Genomic DNA, 12,123 nt, shown 5'->3' on the forward strand with positions numbered 1-12,123 from the left:
GTGAAAAATGAATTCCTCCACCAATGGGTTGACAAACCTGCCAGAGGAAACAACATGCCAGACATCGTCCTATCAACAGAAGATAATCTAGTGTCTGACCTTTCAGTAGGTATAAATCTAGGCAAAAGCGACCTTAGAATGATCTCATTTCAAATTAATGTTCAACATAAAAAAGAGAAGAAGATATTAATGAGATTAGACTACCGTAGACAAGACCTAAAAAAGTTAAAAGAGTACGTTAAAAATTTAGTGTACGACGAGAACACAAGCATAGATAAACACTGGAAAGCCTTTCATGAGGAATACTCATAAAAACGCTCTAGATGTATACCATTGAGGCAAATACTAACAAATGACAACCCTCAGGCTAAGTGGTTCAACAGAAAAATCAAAAATACAATAAGAGAAAGAGAGATTGCACAAATTAATGAACCCACACCCAACACCAGTAGAAGCCATCAGACATAAAGAACTCAGTAGATGGTGGGCAAATTTATAATAAATGCAAAGATAAATGAGAATAAGAGAGTTGCATCAGTCTGCAAAGAAAATTCAAAAGAATTCTTTGCATATGTTAATAGTAAGAAATCAATAAAAAAAGAGCATAGGTCCCCTAAGGGACAATGGAGGTAACCTGGTGAACTCAGACATGGAAAAAGCAGAGTTACTGAATAAGTTCTTTACTAGTGTATTCACAATTGAAGACACTACCCCAATACCGGAACCTGCTATTAAATATGAAGGGACAGAACCGTTGGACAAAATAACATTTACAGAAGACATTAAAAACACAATAGACAAGCTCAACAAGTTCAATCTCCTGGCCCAGAAGGGAGTCATCCAAGAGAAATTAAAGAGCTAAAAGAAAAGATAGTTCCTCACCTATATAAACTCTACAGAAAAAGTGCTGAACAAAGAAAGGCACCAAAAGGATGGAAACTAGGTAATGTGCCCCCGGTTTACAAAAAAGGTCCAAGAGAAGAGTCAAGAAATTATAGACCAATCTGACTAACGTCGGTCGTTTGCAAGATTTTTGAGTCCATAATTGCAGATCAAATTGTGGATCACATTGAAGAAAACTTGTTGTTAAACAGCCAACATGGTTTCAGACAAAACAGATCCTGCCTATCAAACCCCTTGGAGTTTTTTCATAACATGCTTGGTATTTACGACAGTAGTAGAGCAATAGATATACTCTACTTAGATTTCCAAAAGGCCTTTGACAAACTCCCACACAAGAAACTGGTGACAAAAGTTAGAGCTTTAGGAATTGTAGGAGAAACAGCAGACTGGGTCGAAGACTGGCTAACTTATAGAAAACAAAGAGTCGTAATAAATGGTGAAGAATCGGAATGGGCAGATGTAACAAGCGGAGTTCCCCAGGGTTCTGTCCTTGGCCCTCTCTTGTTTTTGATTTACATTAATGACATTGATATAGGCTTAACTAGCAGGATAGCCAAATTTGCAGATGACACCAAACTAGGTGTAAATGAAGCAGACCCAGATGCAGGGGAAAGTTTAAGAAATGATCTAATGAAAATAGGATGGTGGTAAAAAAATGGCAAATGTCTTTTAACGTATATAAGTGCAAAGTGTTACAAATTGGAACAAACAACCCCCATGCCAGCTACAAGATGCTTGGGAATAACATAAGTAGTGTAGAACAAGAGGAGGACCTTCGAGTAATTTTTACCAATGACTTAAAATCCACAAGACAATGCATAAAAGCTGAAAAGAAAGCACAAAAACTAGTGGGATACATAAAGAGGCAGTTCCAATACAGAAATGAGGAAACGGTGCTGCAGCTCTACACATTAATAGTTAGACCCATCTTGAATATGGAGTACAGTTTTGGTCACCAACACTAAGAAAAGACATAAATAGATAAGAAGGAGTACAAATAAAAGCCACAAAGTTAATTCTATCCATCAGGCAAATAGGTTACCGGAGACGACTAGAGAGCCTGAACATGTAGGGCTTAGAAACACGACGATTGCGAGGACAACTAATAGAAACATTTAAAATAATGAAAGGCATAACAAAAGCAGACGGTAACCTATTTACATTAAACGAAAACCAGACAAGAAATAATGGATGGAAACTAGAACTGAAGAGATACAACACATCCCATTGTGGGAACTTCTTTACATACAAGATATGTGACACGTGGAATAAACTGCCACCAGAAGTTGTAAACAGCAACAGTGTGGAAGAGTTAAAGAGAAAGCTAGACAAAATCATTAGGACACTGTGAATGCACAGTAAAACCTGCTCCTACAGATAAGTGAGCACACAGTGTCTCCTCGGATGGACTAACAATTCTTTGAGACATCCTAAACCTTGTAACTCCTTGTAACACTCTCTCTCTTTGTCTCTATCTCTTCCTCCTCCCCCTCCCCCTCCTCCTCCCAAACAAACACTCCTCTCTCTCTCTCTCTCTCTCTCTCAATCACTTTTCCCATCTTTCTCCTACCTAACACCCACCTCTACTCTCTCTCTCTCTCACTAATACCAACTCTCTCTCTCTCTCTCTCTCTCTCTCTCTCTCTCTCCCAACGCCTGCTCTTCTCTCTCTCTCTTTTCTTCTTTCTTCTTCATAACATCCCATCTACTCTCTCTCACTTCCTCTCCCTCTCATTCTCTCTCTGTCAACCCCTTTCTCAAGCTCCACCCTCTTTGATACCATTGATGTTTACCTTATAGTATTCTTTTCCAAATGATAAGTCGTGTAGAAATTATGTATGATAAATTCGTAAAGTAACTAAATCTACGCGCATAACCAGCCCCGTTTCACGAGTAGAACCAGCCCCCTTTGGCGGGTGGGGGGGAGGTAGGATGAAATCTCATTATAAAAGCATGTGCATATTCGGAGATTTAAGATTTTGAACAAACAAACATTTACACACATACACACACACGCACACACACACACACATATATATATATATATATATATAGCGTAGTTTTGATCACCATGTGCCAATGAACAGAAACACCACCCACTAAACATATAAACAACACCCCTCCCAAATTGTAAACACACCCTTCTTTACTGAAACAACTGCCACCTAACCTAACCACACACCCACTAAAACATAACACACCCCGAATAAACCTAAACACATCCCCCATTAAACCAAACCACACCACCACTAAACTTCAGCACATCATCCACTAAACTTACATGCCCCTTCCCCCAACCTATTCACAAGCCTCACTAAACCTAAAGACACAGCCAAATATACCTAAACACCCGTGAAACCTAAACTTCCCCCTAATTCAATACCTACCCCTACTAAACCTAACCTCATCTACCCACTAAACCTAAACATACCTACTAAACAAAACCACATCCACTAAACGAAAACACATTCACCACTAAACCTAAATATCCCTAACACCAAACCTAAGCACATCCTCCTCCAAAAATAAACATGCCTCACAGTAAACCTAAATGCAACCTCCTAACCCTAAACACCACCACTAAACCTAAACACACATCACCCAGAGGGAGAGGAAGTCAGAGGGTGATAGGGAGAAGAAAGAGGAAAAGGACAGAGAGAGAGAGAGAGAGAGAGAGAGAGAGAGAGAGAGAGATTGTTATTAGTGAGACAAAAGACGGAAAGAGACAGTAATGGTTGGAGAGAGAAAGAGAAAGTAAGAGAAAGGAGGGGAGAGAGAGAGAGAGAGAGAGAGAGAGAGAGAGAGAGAGAGAGTAGGGGGGGTGTTATGTAGGGGAAACATGGAAAAAGTGAGGGAGGGAGAGGAGAGAGAGAGAGAGAGAGAGTAGGGGGGTGGGGGTGTTAGGTAGGAGAAAGATGGAAAAAGTGAGAGAGAGAGAGAGAGAGAGAGAGACAGACAGACAGAGAGAGACAGAGAGAGAGAGAGAGACAGAGAGAGAGAGAGAGAGCCAAGCAGAGCTGGGTCGGTCAGCTAGTTATACTAATGCTACAATACGAAATGTTTTAATGAATAATCTAACTTCTCTTGTTTTAGGAAAAAAAATGTATAATACTGTTTTAAATGTCAAAATTCTTACAACAGCTGATATTACGAATTTTGATAACAAAATAAAAACCATATAAATTAAAATATCACTGTTCTTACATTATGCCTTGATATCGCAATATCACAGCAGCTCGTTTTCAAAATAAATTTTTTACCCGACTGATAGGTGGAACTGGTTTCATACATAGGACAAATTCTTTTTAAATTAAAACTTGGCTTCACTTAATTTCTTCTTTTCTGTTCTTCTGAAAAGCAAAAAAAAAAAAAAAAAAGTGTCTATCCCTCTAGAACTAAAATGTAGGGAGGGGGACCATTCATTTATTATAAATGGGAGTGGGAGAAGTGGTCACTATCTATTATTATACGTGAACACAAAAAAGATTGGGAAGGTTTTATTTTTAAAGCTAGTGAGAAATCTATTTAAACCAGAAGGCTAAAAAATGTTTGCATGTTATCTATGCTCAAACTAACAAACAAACACACACTAGAGTCTAGTGTGTGTAGTGAGACATATATAGATTCTACTGGATTTGATCATTCCAGGTCTTAACATTCACATTATCAGCAAGTCTTTTAGGATCAAGATGTCAATCTCGAATTCATGCTATTCTCCACCGTTGTTGAGATTAACTACTCTTACTCTCTCTCTCTCTCTCTGTCTCATATATATATACATATATATATATATATATATATATATATATATATATATATATATATATATATATATATATATATATGTATATGTATATGTATATGTATATATATATATATATATATATATATATATATATATACATATATATATATATATATATATATATATATATTATATATATATATATTATATATATATATATGAACGGAGAAAGCAGGCGAGTCAGCCAAAGTGATAAAATGCACAGGGAGCAGGAGCAGGAACAAACATGGCGAAGTATTTTACACTTTATTCCGACGCGTTTCGCATTCAGCAGAATGCATCTTCAGGGACTGTATAATAAATAATGACCAATATAAATTAAACTGATTTGAAAATTGCCTAAAAATTATTTACAAACTAGTTAAAATGAAAACCAAAACTTCACACATAGATAAAAATACACCAACAATTGGTAAAACAACACGAGGAATTAAACGCACATACGTTAATTGTTCAGATAGAAAGTTAAAACAAAAACTAAATAAATAAATTAGTAAAATACAAAGTTAAAAAATATTTGAGGAGCACTGGGGTCGACCTACCATGGTAAAAGATAAACAAAAACTAAAAGAATGTACACAGAAACATAGGCTTAAGAAAGATACAAGGGGGTGGAGGTGGTCTGGTTGTTCAACTGCTGAACAAGTTGTTTAATAAAAAGGCTCTCGAGGATCAATAGTTCATGTGGGCTGGAGGTTTGACCAGCAATAATAAAATCATCATATTTAATGATGTCAACTTTACATTTTTTGCTATGTTCACGTATACTGGGACTATTCGGGATTTGATAGTGAACATCCAGTACGGAAACTAACTCCCTTGTGGCAGTCTATGCGAACCCTCATCATACTCTGAGAAGAACCCACATAAGTTCCCGGACTACATCTGGGACAAGAATATTTGTACACTATACCAGAGGACATGAGGGGGCATAAACGATCTTTAAATCTAAACATGGATCCAATTGTTAGTGGATTGACAGGAATAAGTTTTACCTTTAATGCGCCAAAGTATTTTTGTACGATTTTTGTAAATTCGGCCCTAAAGGAATCGTCGTGTAGACATGGGAATCGGGCATAAAAAGGAAGCTTTGGAACATTTATTTGATTGGTGTTGGTACATAACTCTTTATTAAGGACCTTGTAAATAATCCTGTTGACGAGCATGGTGGGAAAGCAGTATCGTTAAAATATGCTAAAAGAAAGGCAATTTCTTTATGAAAGACATCCCAGTTAGACGTAAGGAAGGCGGCTCTATATACAAGGGAAAAAATGGAGTTAGATTGAAAATTATTGAAACAAAAGCTATGGAAATTCGTTCCAAAACCTGTAAATGTCTTTCTCCTAAAAATTGTAATGTTAAACTTACTGTTTTCACGAAATACTTCTACATCTAAAAACGGAAGTCGGTCGTTCACTTAATTTTCAAGGGTAAACTTAATATTTGGGTGATATGAATTAATGAATTCTAAAAATGCATCGCAATCAAAATTACGCCTGAAAAGGGTGAAGGAGTCGTCAACGTATCTTTTATAAAATAAAGGGCGGAAGGAAAGAGGGCACTCATCTAAAAAGCGCTCCTCCAGCGAGCACATAAAGATATTGGAAAAGGAGAACCTAACGGAGACCCCATAGCCATACTCTCCACTTGTCTATATAAGTTATTGTTAAAATAATATATATAAATATATTATATATATATACATATATATATATATATATTATATATATATATATTATTACCTTTATTGCCCCCTCGTCTACCCAGCATTTAGTTAAATTAGTAACTTGCTTGAAGCGCCGCGATTTTCTCCAAATCAGCTGACTGTAGGAGGGAGAACGCATACCAGAAAAGGCATTGCCGTTAGGAGCGGGAGAAGAAAATAAGCCATTAACTTTGGCCTCGAGGTTAGATTAAGAAAGGCAGGTCACAGGATTAGATAGGACTCGATGTGAGCTTTACGGATTCCTAGCATAAGACCTCTTTTCCCTCAAAATTCGTTGGTAGTGTTTTTGCATCTTTCAGACAATGCCAGAGGCTGTGTGTGGAATCTCAGGCGATTCAAAAACACCCAGCCTCTTTCTCAGTTCAATCTAGTAACTGCAGCAGGGCACACGTGCCCTCTCCTCTGATTGAAGTCAGCCTTTGTGTCGTCCCAGGTTTTTGGAGGCCCCCTTCATACATCATGACCCAGGTTCAAGCCCTAACGATCAAAGGTACGTTTAGAAAGTGCAAAATCCAACCAGCCCTGTTTCTCCAAGATGACTCTTGCCAATTCCAATTTCAAAACCCCTTTTTTATCACTTCTCTATTGAAATTTCTTTGTCATCATCGGGGCACGTGCTACCCCTGTGACCTGTTAAAGCTTAAGTCTTCATTGAATATTTTGTTTAAACACTAGAGTTTCTCCTCCCAGTGTGTTAGATAAAAGTGAGTAACTGTAAATTTGTGCAAGAAGTCTTCATTTTATTTTGTGTCTAATCTGGGAACTTTTTCAGATCTTTGCTGAGTCACGTGTCCATGTCTCCTCGCTCGCATGTGCTACCTTAACGCAAGATAACTATGAGTAATTTTGGAAACCAGCATTGAAGTAAATCTGATTTTGGCCAGCTTTCCCCGATTGTGAGAGACAGGATTGGTCCACGTGCGAACAAGTTAGTTTTACTTTATCCCAGGCCATTCACGGCCTCTTGTAAATAAATAATGTAGATTAATTATCTGGTTTCCATGGCGACCTTTCTAGAGTAAAAATAACCAGATCAATCCTTTTTAAGGTAAGTTAGAAGCACTTTATTCTCCATTATTCCCTCTAATATTTTTCCTTTACGTATTTGGGATCTCAAGGCCACCAATACTTAAGAATATATATATATATATATATATATATATATATATATATATATATATATATATATATATATATATATATATATATATATATATATATATTGTAAGGTTCAGTGCTTGTTTTTGTCTGGAACAATCTCTCTCTCATTTTTCCCTTGTTGAATGTGGCCTCCTTACCCAATAGGTAAGTGGTGACTTTTGCCATTTGCATTTTTATTACCTTTAGTCAGGTTTGGGATAGCAGCGAGTATGGATCGAGACAGCATAGCAGCTTGAAGAATTTGGGAACTGAAGGTATTTCGCTACTTGTGGCCCTCTGCAGTTCGAGGATGGTTTTGATGGCTGAACCTTGTCCATTGGAGGAACGGTGTTGTTCCTGTTTGACAGCAGACTTGCTGTTGCCTTGACTCTGGCGATCATCTGTGTGTTTTTGGAGATGTTCCTGTTGGCCGTCATAGGGCAGGTTATTCGATGATCGTGCAGCAGTTCAATGATGTTCGTCCTCTTAGACCTTTCGTGGTCTTGACATCTGTGTAGACTGTCGTTGTCTTTTTGTACTGCACGAGGTTATGTTAAATGTAATTCTCCAGATAATGTATTGTTACCTTGTCATTTTGTACAAGTAATTTGGTATCCATGCTGCTTAACTCGTTATATTGTTACCCTATTTACTAGCTATTGGTATTTATGCTGTTTAAGTATTTCCATGTGTGCATTTATGCTGCTTAAGTATTTCCATGTTGTGCGCAATCTGTGGAAGTTGTTGTACCATTATATTACTTGATACTGTTGGTGCATTTGTTTATGCTGTCTATGATTTGTTTTGTTTTTGATGCAGCTAAAGTATTTAACTAAGTGTTGTTAACTGCAATTTGATATGTTTACTGTTTATTATGTTGATGATGTTTATTCAAGTAACCTTTATTTTTGCTGCATCTGTTATTGACTCGTTTGCTACTTAATCTAAGTTGGTAATTGTCGATTTCTGGACCAAACGCGACTCACTATATATGTGAATAAATTAGGTTAGTAAAGTAGTTTTACGGTAATTTTGCTGTTTGGCTAAAGTCCTTTTTCCGTTGTTGTCTCTACCCCTGCCAGTCTTTCCAGACCCATTATCATTTTTTTTTTTTTTTTGGAATCTGTATGGAGCCCATGGCTGTCCATAATATACATACATAAATATATATATATATATATATATATATATATATATATATATATATATATATATATAGTAGTATATATATAATGTGTGTGCGTGTACATGAGGATGAGAGAGAAGAGAGAAATTGTGTAAAAGTAAAAGTAAAAGAGCCCACAGGATTAAATACAGGGGGAAACACTATTTAGCAAACCAGGGAACGTAAATAGAAGGATTTTATAGCCTGTGAAATAAAAAATGAACATTTAAAGGTGTACAACTGCGTGGTATCAAAACAGGAAGATAAGTGTGTTTTGGTTTTGTCTGTAGGGGTGGGGGGGGGGGATTACTTTCTTTTATGAAAGATTTGTGGAAATCTTTAATTAAAAGAAAGGTTTGTTGCCCATTAGCTTAGAGAAATATTTTGACAGACTAGACGCAATTGCAATATCGCCGACATTATGGATAAACCATTCAGAACATTAGGTAGTCTTATGAAGACGTTAGAACCTTGGAGGTTAACTACATTAGGTATGTACCCAAAATTAAGCAGTCATTGTATGAGTGTATCCTTGACATAATTTTTTTTTTCTCTGGACCCTGACCAATTACCTTGGGTGAAATGGCTCAATAATATATACATATATTTATATATATATAATATATATATATATATATATATATATAATATATATATATATAATATATATATATATATATATATATATATATAAAATATATATATATAGATATATATATAGATATATATATTGGGAGAGAGGGTCAGGCACACAGAAGAGAGAGAGAGAGAGAGAGAGAGAGAGAGAGAGAGAATTTACATTACATTTGTCAGTCATTGGTTTGGCTTAGATGCGAGGAGGAGCGTCCCTTAATAATGCCCACATATTCAGCTTCGCGACGGGTTGGGGGTTCCAGGTTTATTGTTGTTATTGGAAATTTGATTATCGGCGGCGGTCTAGGAACTAGGAAGCCGGAAGGTCGCGTGCTGCCTCTGGCTTCAGTTCATTTCTTGGCAGGTGTTCGTAATTCGATCTTTTTTTTTTTTGTATTTATTTAAGAATTTTTGTGAGTAAAATTTACTTTGCTGACCTTTCCGTTTGTGTCTTCAGTGTTATCGTAAATCGTAATTCCATGATATCTCACCGGGAATGTGTATTTTTTTCACAGAATACCTGACTAAAGGATGCAATCTTATTAGGAGAGAAAATGAAATCGTATCTTCAAACAATTTATTTTTCAGGATGTTTAAATACCCAGAATATTTTGGATAATCAAAAGGGAAACATGGATTCGTAAAAAAGATCGGATTTCGTCCCACTACGTTGTCATAACACAAACTCACCAAAATTATTTACACCGTCAGGTCCATCTCATCGTAACACTGATTGTACAAAAGTTAGTCTGATATACAGGAACTCGAAACCGCATGATCATTGATATGGAAGGCGTCTGACAGCACTTATATACATCTTAAGAGAGCTTAAGAAACGTAGACTGAATAATATGAAATGCGTCATCGAAGAAAATGGGGAGTCAATATCATGTAAATATGGAAAAAAATTTAAATTTTTTCCTTCAGTTCTAAGAATAACTTCTGGAAAAATAAAATAAACTATATGAAAAAAAGTGTTGTTTGCCGCTCACAGGTATGCCAGTTACTCGTCTCATTAACCTGGTCGATCGACCTTATGTGTACACACACAGAGAGAGAGAGAGAGAGAGAGAGAGAGAGAGAGAGAGAGAGAGAGAGAGAGAGAGAGAGAGAGAGGTGCTCCTCCGGACTTTGCCATTTTGACTCGATGTAAATACATAAACCTTATGCAGATTTCCGGTCTGAAGAGGGTGCAGTCTTAAGTATTTTGGAGATTTGTTGAAAAAGAAAGGGAGACGCTCATTAAAGTTGTATATATGCACCAAATGGAAAAAATGCTGCCTGAAGAGGATGAGGTGTTAAGATTTTCGAAGATTAGTCGATAGAGAGAGAGAAAGAGAGATGAGATTTATGTTGAATTCCTCTAAATATAAACAAAAATTTCTTACATAGCGTCTATGAACATGATCACTGCTTCTATTTTTCAATAACATGATCAGTAAATCAATCTCATCTGCATTTCTATTTGGTGGACCGTTCAATAATTATAAAGACCCGTCCACGCGGACGAACTCTGCTCGATGTGACGTCAGAAGCGGAGAAACAGAAAGATGAGGTTCTGACTTTTTCAGCACTTCTTCCCTTATCACAATTCTATTGATCTATTCAGCTTTTCTATTTTGTTTAGCAAAACGTCACTACTATAGTCATGTGAATTACGTTCATGCTTGCAATCATTGTTACATATTGTCTCATACCTCCACGCCACAACTCAATTTCCCAACTAATCCTCTCTCTCTCTCTCTCTCTCTCTCTCTCTCTCTCTCTCTCTCTCTCTCTCTCTCTCTCTCGATGAGGAAAGTTGCCCAAGCCAAACAACCATTAATGTAAGCAGTAATAATCGGGACCTGTCTGTCAGCTACCACTGCTTCCGCTTCGTTACTCAGGGAGCGTTCCTTCGCCAGATATATAAGCTTTCATAAATGTTGGTCCGATGTGCTGAGGTCCGTTGTTGACAGGATATTGGTGCCTGTCGCAGCTGACTTGAGTTTAGGCTTCAATTCGCATGGAAATAGTATGCATTTGCATTCATACACTGTATGTATGTATGCATAAATGTATGAATGTATGTACAATACATACATACATACCTACATATGTTACAGGGAAAATGTGAAATCATCAGGGAGTTCATTAATCCCTAGGGGATATGTGAAATAACCAATTCGCTTAGGAATATTTAATGTTTCTAAGCGAACTGGTTATTTCACATATACCCTAGGGATTTCGTTAAATTCCCGGCTATCACATATTCTCTGTAACATATACATATGTATATATATGATGGTCCCTGTAACATTATATATATATATATATATATATATATATATATATATATATATATATATTATATATAATATATTATATATATAGAGTTCTCTAAATTCAGGTCAGACTTGCGAAAATTATATGTGTTTATATTAATATATATATATATATTAATATGAAGTATAACTGAATTATTTATATTTTCTTTTATTTTTGTGAGGAAGCCCGACCAGTAAAAGATGGGCTTTTATATATGAAATTGATTTTCGGGAGTATGACCCGAACTTAGAGATTAATTGCAGACACGTTTCTCTCTTACATGAGACATAGAAAGTAAGATAATTTTTACAATGTGTCATGAAAAATGGTACGAGAAGACACTGACAAGTAATTAAGTCAAGGCCATTAGAACTGGAATGGCAGTGACGTTATGTAAAGGGCTTTGCTTGTCCGATAACATCAAAGATATTAGATCAAATAATA

At 36.4% G+C, this 12,123-nt stretch overlaps 1 long non-coding RNA gene across 2 annotated transcripts in view; it reads right to left on the reverse strand.

The window, feature by feature from the left end:
• The window catches only part of LOC135223510 (uncharacterized), a 757,812-nt gene that overhangs the window by 714,549 nt on the left and 31,140 nt on the right, over nucleotides 1-12,123 (reverse strand). The gene's annotated exons all lie outside the window — the stretch shown is intronic.

The sequence above is a fragment of the Macrobrachium nipponense genome, chromosome 20 (assembly GCF_015104395.2).
Source record: "Macrobrachium nipponense isolate FS-2020 chromosome 20, ASM1510439v2, whole genome shotgun sequence".
In the NCBI taxonomy this organism is placed as follows: Eukaryota; Metazoa; Arthropoda; class Malacostraca; order Decapoda; family Palaemonidae; genus Macrobrachium; species Macrobrachium nipponense.